The sequence below is a fragment of the Ochotona princeps genome, chromosome 10, assembly GCF_030435755.1.
Source record: "Ochotona princeps isolate mOchPri1 chromosome 10, mOchPri1.hap1, whole genome shotgun sequence".
In the NCBI taxonomy this organism is placed as follows: Eukaryota; Metazoa; Chordata; class Mammalia; order Lagomorpha; family Ochotonidae; genus Ochotona; species Ochotona princeps.
The window spans coordinates 78,274,456-78,281,891 of record NC_080841.1 but is presented as its reverse complement, the minus strand read 5'-3'; the positions used below and the strand labels follow the sequence as shown (position 1 = coordinate 78,281,891).

The following is a 7,436-nucleotide window of genomic DNA, read 5'->3' as shown; positions in this document are numbered from 1 at the left end:
TTTATGCTTTATTATGTGATCGTAATTGATGTACAAGCTTGTTTGGCTTTGCTAGTAGCAGTTTAATGAGCTAGTTTTTCCCGTACATGTTTCCACTAGTTATAGTTTTGTCTCTTGAACTTAAACCTTTGTGTCTAAAATGAGTCTAAAAATCACTTTGTGATTTCAGGTTGTTTTTCATTTTTTAATAATTAGGTACTCGTAAATATTTGAGTGATGTAAAGACATAAATTATTTTTCAACTAAAAAATGAGGAATGAAGCTTTGCCCTACTAGTTAAGATGCTGATTAACTTTTGTGGGAAACCATGATGAAGCTCTGGATGAACCATCTGGAAATTGAACCAGCAAATTTCTTTCTTTCCCTTTCTCTCTGTTCTGTAGCCTTTTAAAAAGCTTACATCGGTTAAAAATATTTTCATTTGTATGTCAGAGCTACAAAGTGAGGAGAGAGAAATCCTCTATCTACTGGTTCACACCTAGCTGAGCCTGTCTGAACCCAATCTTAAGCCAGACATGAGGAGATCCATCCCAGGGGCCCAAATGAGTTCAGGATGCAAACACTTGGTACATCTTCCTCTGTTTTCCCACATGCATTAACCGGGAGATGAATTAGTAGTGGAGCACATTGGATTTGATCTGTCCACCATATAGCATGCCTGTCTATCAAAGGGAAAGGTTTAACCTACTATAAAATTCTGCAGGAGAGCATAAAAGTACCTCTTTCTCTAGTGGGGACTAGAACTTAAAGTGTGACATCCACGCCGAGAGGAACTTTGGGCTACAGGGTACACAGGTGTGATGAATGAATGCACACTTTATTGAATTTTTCAGGTCTTATACCAATTTTTTTTCAGTCAAGCAGGTTTGTAAAAGTTACATGTTAATGGAGCAGTGGTAAGCAAACTACTTCACCAATAGGTTACAAGGGATTAGGGGAAACAATCACAAGGCTCCAAACAGCTGGATAAGTAAACATGAATTACAGGAGCCCACACTGGTAAACAAGCAGATTTAACTAGAAATAGAATCCAACAGAATTGTGTTTGTGCTCAGATATGTTTAGACCACAATCACTGAAGGAACAGGGAGACTATGAAGATGCCTCACACCTCCCCAGACATGTTAACCAGCCCAAGGTTTATCTGCAATCTCAGTAGGGAGTCTGCTCCCTGCAGCATTCTCAGACTGCCTTAAAGAGTTAAGATTCAGAGTCCTCAGGCATTGTGATCTGGGTTTTCAGGGGCAAATCTCCACAATGAATAAATCTCCACACTGCTTACTTCTTTTTCTGTTATGTTTCCCAGAACAAGGTCTCTAACAGTTTCTTACAGGCCTTTTCAAGAATTCCATATGCACACATACACATACAGCTACTTTAAAACACTATGAGAATGGACTTAAAAGATTAGTGTTTTTCTTTAAAATTCACAAAATACATTAGTGAATAAATGTAAAAACATTTTTATAGGTGAGCTATATGATGGAGACTAGCATATCCGAAGTGAAGATATATTGCATTATACATGTCTGTTCCTTTATAAAAGGAGGAATCCCAATGAAAACTTGATACATGTAACTTTACAGTAGCATACTAGACTATGTACAATTGTCTATAATTACAGTGCTACACTATATTGAAATAGCAGAATGTAGGACTTAAGGTTGTAGCTGAAGGACTGTATTATTGTTATAATACAGGGGGAACTGGCAGAAACTATGGAAGGGTGGAGGGAGGAATCCCTGTACATGTGGAACTGTAGCATAAAGATAATAATATAAAATATATAAATTATTTTTAAAAAACCGTGAAATTCATGCTAGGGACTTTTAAAAAGCTTGTCTATAAGGCATATTACACAAAAAGGATTCAATGAATTTTGATTTTTGTATTAAAATAACTTCATTGTTTAAAAGATTTTTTTTTTTTGAATGACAGATTTCTACAAAGGGAAAGATCTACAGCCAGAAACTTCTTCTAAGTTTCCAATGTTTTTGCTGGGACCCAAGGATTTGGGCCATCCTCTGCTGCTTTTCTAGTCCATAAACAAAGAGCTGGATTGGCAGTGGAAAAGCTAGGACTGGAACCAGTACCCACATTTGACACGAGCATGACAGATAAAAGCTCAATCTGTACCATTGCTTCCGGCTGGAGCCAGTTCACTGTCGGTGGGCCTTGAAGGATGTCAGTTGAGGAGTTGGTAGCTCTGAGAAGATTGATATCATGTCAGGTCCAGAACCTGATGCCCAATTCCAATTCACTGAAATCAAAACATATTTCAACTCTTACATGCTCACAGGCAGAATGAATTGTGTACTAGCCGCATATGGAGGCATTGCTTTGCTGGTTATGTACTTCAGCTTAAGGTCTAAAAATTCCAGCTGTGAAAGCAACATAACTCGATTACAAATTGTTTCCCCATCTGCCCTCATGCCTGGAGAAGCTAATTCAACTCAACTGTGGTAATTCAATTTGTACATTAAATTATGAACCTGGAAAAACAAAATCTGTACCATGGCATTGGCCCAAATAAACTCATTTTAAATTTAATTTTCTAGGAACTTTCTGAAGTATCTTAGTAGATATATAATTCTATTACTTTGTCCAACATTTTTTATTTTCCACTTTGCCACTAGAACGTATTTCAATCACTGCATACATAGTATTATATAAATTTGTCTTCATGTATTTTAACAATCTCCTATTGACACAGATTGATTGTTTCTGTTTTTTATTCCCATAATAATATTATAAAAACCTGGTGTTTCTATAGGACCAAATATATGCAAGATAATTTCTACAGTTGAATCCCATCAAAGGACATTTGGATTTAAAGAGGTTTTTAGAGAGTTGTGACAAAGTAACCTTCAAAGAAACTTTATGGTATTACAGTCTTACCAATGTGAGTCCAATAGCCTGTTTCTTACCTCTTTGTCAGCAAGTGTATACTGTCAGACATACTCAGAATTCCTTCAGGCACTGCAAATTTTCTATTTTCTTCCTTTTAAAAAATTTTTAATTTTGTTTTATGACATAGTTTCATAGGCTCTGGGGTTCCCCCAGTCCCTCCAAAAAGCCCTCTCCCCGAATTGATTTGCTCCATATTGTTACAGTAGTACAGTTTGTATCCAGTGATGATTCCTTCATTGTGGTATGGGCCACGTAGAGAGTCCAGCATCTTATTGTCCAGATAAATTTAACAGTTTCATTGGGAGACTATCCCTGGTCTGAAAGTAGAGCTGCTAGAATATCATCCCCTCCAATGAAAAGGCACTACACAACTTCAACAACAATTTACAACATCATGAAGTTAATTGACATGGTGTTGAGTGACCAAAATGTTAGAAAATGCAAGTCCTTAACCGCATCCTGTGACTACTTCACTGACATTTCAATTGTAGTTTTCATACAACCGGCTGCTATACGCCTTATAATAGTTATAGGGTACCATTCAGCTGTCTGTGTCTATTTTCATTGTTATATTTAGCAGCTTATAGTATTCAAGTGTGATTCCTACTGAACTTCATGAACTTTAGGTTAGTTCAAACAAGCTTATAACTCAAACATACCATATGTTAACAATTGAGAAGCAGAATAGTTTTAGGAGGAGTGTGCAGAGAAATCTTTAGTACCTTAATGAGGAGTAACTAATTTTTCTGTCCTTCCTAGTAAGGTATATGGGAGTCCAAGTTGACTGTTTCCTGTCTGTTCTAAGCTTTCCTTAGTGGTCTCTATCTGTTCTAATTTTCCCCTTTCTTCTGATCTTCGCCTTCAGGTTCTCTTTCCTTCTTTGTAGCTCTCTGGTCACACTTGGTTTGCTTTTTGATTTTTGTTTCACCATGCTTCCCTGTGAGGGCTGTCCTGTGCTCATTTCCCACTAACACTCTACATTCCTCATTCTCCCAACAATCTTTTTACATGCTCATGGACTTCCCTTATAGTTTCCTGAAGCTCTCCAAACTGAACAGAAAACAGGTACTCTTTCTTAACCTCTAAACCTGCCACACTTCTGAACCAACAGAAAAAGCTGATCAGGAAAGCTGGAAAGACTTAATCTTGGGCATATTGTGAGAATAAATAAATTCCTATTGATATATCCATGAAGAAAAATCACCTTGCTTTGTATTGCCTTTTGTTAAAAGTGAAGTTTCTTTTTTCTTTTTTTCTAAATCTCATACTATTGTAGGACTTTTTGACACAAAATACAGCAGCAACCTCAATTCTTGTCTCCAAGGAAAAAATCATTTTCTTGAAGACAGTTTAGTTTTCAAGCAAGATTTGTTAGAAGAAAGGAGAAAATATGCTCCCATCCTTGGAACCGGAAGGGGCTTCAAGAAAGGAGACCTGTGCACAGGGGCTGTTGGCATCGTTTAAAATTTTGCTTCAAAGGAGTTTCTCTAAAAACAAAGAAAAATTCATGGTTTCCATGATACATGGCTTTGGGACAAAAGGCCCAAAAAGGTGTTACCAGTTAACTTCCTCGGTCTCATTCTAATGATAAAGAGACCAGTCTGACACTACACAGAGATGGAATTGGGTGGGCACTTTAGATGGGGAACTGATATGTTAATTTCATTCTTATTTCTTGGAGGAAGCATGTTCTTGATATGTTCATTATGCACTTGTCTCTTGGGAGAAATGTGCTCTAGTGAATTTAGACATAGTGGAGAAAATACAATTTTATATTTGAGAAAATTGATTCGCGGACCCAGAACACCCTAACTGCCTAATACCCAGTCTGACTCCTCACAATGTACTTGATACAATTCTTTTTTTTTTTTTTTGAGTCAATGTGTTGTGAGTTTCATTCATTGCTCCTTTTTGGTGGGAGTGGGACAAAAATAGAAGTGAAATAATATAAAAGAAAGTCTAAAAGTTCCAGATCTAGACTTTATCAAGAACACAGGGATGCTCTTTAGTTTGCAAGCAGCCTGGGGACTTATGAGCATCCACAGTGAAATGAAAATGGTGGGAGGAATGGATCCCACAAAGGGAGAAAAAGGTATGACACAGATTGTTTGCCAGCTCCCCTTTTAGATAGCAGTAGTTGATGCTAACACTATCTGATTTACTCAGAGTTTATAGGAGGGAGAGCCCAAAGTCTATGATTCTGTGTTGCTGCCTCTCCCTGAACTGATTCTCTCTTACTGCTTGTCAGTGTGAGAGGATTCTCCCAGTCCTGTGCTCAATCATAGATGAGAAGGTCCTTTATGCTATGTCAAAGAGAGTGAGTCAGCTGCCAATTCACAGCAGAGGACACAGATTATCATAGTGATTACCTCCTGAGCCAGAAGCTGCATGAGGTGACACTGGATAGAGTCACATTGACAGATGCAGGCCCATGGAAATGGAGCAAAAAGTAATAACATGGATGATTGCTTTTTTAAGGAGGCAGGAAGCTATACTGGAGGAAAAATTCCAACCCCAAGTGTAGATGCAAGTCTAATGATTTCAGCCCCAAATACCCAGGAACTGAAAGCCACCAGATCCTCACACTATGTCCTTTTTGTGATTGAATTCAATGCTATAAAAGGCTAAATATTATAATGAAAATAGACACAAGACAGCTGAACAATAACCTATAGCTATTTTAAGATGTATAGAACCCGTTGTATATAAACTAAAATTGAAATGTCAATGAAGTAGTCACAGAATGTGGTTAAGAACTCGCATTTATTTTTAACATATTGGGTACTCAATACTATGTCAATTAATTCCATAACATTATTAATTGTTGCTGATGGCATGTTGGAGCTTTTAATTGATTGGGATGATACTCTGCTGGCTCTACCTTCAGACCAGAGAAGGTCTCCCTAAGAAGCCGTTGAAATTAACTGGACAATAAGATGCTGAACTCTATGTTTGGTATTTGCTTGCAATGAAGGAATCTCAACTGAACTTGAGCTGTGGTTATGCAACAAGGTGAGAGAATCCACCATGATGGGAGGGTTTTGGGAGGGGTGGGGAGAATCCCAGTACCTATAAAACCGTGTCACATAATACAATGTAATTAATAAATAAATTAAAAAAAAACCTACACATCAGCACTGCTCTTCAAATGGTTAAAGCCTAAATTACAGATACAATCTGCAGGTGCAAATGACTAAACCTGAAAGCTGCTTCTAACCCTCAAACCGTATTGCTTTATAAATGAACACTTGAACCCTATGATGATTTGTACTTCCCCTACTGGAGCACTGTAGAAGGACATTCAGAATCTTTGCTATTGTGGGAGACATAGCAAGTTGCATCTCCCCTAAAGGTGCCAGGAGCAATTCATACGAAGGTGAATGAACAGGAAACCTGGTTTACAGGTTTAGGTATAAACAAGTTGTGTTTTGGAAACTGTACCTTGCTGTTGAGATGTAAATGGCTCAAGCTCCTTCTCTCTGGGGGCCTACATGACAACCTTCTTTTAAAAATCTGGTGCTGTTAATAAACTTCAGCTGTTGACCACCAGTCAGTAGTCCATGCATGTTATTATCGACTCCATGCACCCAGTCGATCGCTGCAGGACAGTGACAGAGCACTTTTCATAATATTCTGCAACTGCTAACTCAAGTGTAAGATCAAGTGAGGCAGGAAATATCACCTATCTTTCTCAGCATCTTACCCTTAGTAACTAGCCTGATGTCTAGAATAAGGCAATTACTCAGTACATCCCTATGATGCTTAAATTAATGCGTACATTACACTCCAGAATCAGGATAAATTCCCTAAAACATGCAAGGTTATTTTTTTATTTTACTTCTTTTTATTATTATCATTTCATGGTACAGTTCCATAGGCCCTGGGACTTCCCATATCCTCTCCCCAATTCTCTCCTCCATCACTATATAGTTACTATGGTATAGTTCTTCATGCACAGTAATATGTCCATCACTGCAGGCATGGACAATGGCAGAGTCCAGCATCCTATTGTCATGATATAGTAAACAGTTTCATTGGGAGTCCATCTTTGTCTGGAAGTAAATATGCATACTGCATTGTATCCCCACATCTGAATATGATAGTCCCCATTACACAGTTACTATATATCCCCTGAAATGAAAAGCCACAGTAAAAATCAACAACAGGAGAAAAATAGAAATTTACAATGCCATGAAGTTGAATAACATGCTGCTAGATTTGATAGTCTCCATTACACAGTTACTATACATCCTCTTAAATGAAAGGTCACAAATAAAATAAACAACAGGAAGAAAGAAAGAGAAATTAGCAAGACCATGGATAAATAACATGCTACTGAATGACTAATGTGTCGCTGAAGAAATGAAATAGAAAATCAAGAACCTCCTTGAACCTACTGTATGATCTATGAGTCATTCAAGAATTTAATCAGAAGAAAGAATTTTAAAGAGATGAAACTAACCAAAAATATCAAAATCCATGAGATATAGTTTCTGCTGATCTTTGTTGGTGAGATATGTCTCCTG

At 37.5% G+C, this 7,436-nt stretch overlaps 1 pseudogene; it reads left to right on the top strand.

Moving 5' to 3' along the window:
* Positions 1-2,223: 2,223 nt before the first annotated feature.
* On the top strand, positions 2,224-2,398 carry LOC131481214 (ATP synthase membrane subunit K, mitochondrial-like; annotated as a pseudogene).
* Positions 2,399-7,436: the final 5,038 nt, after the last annotated feature.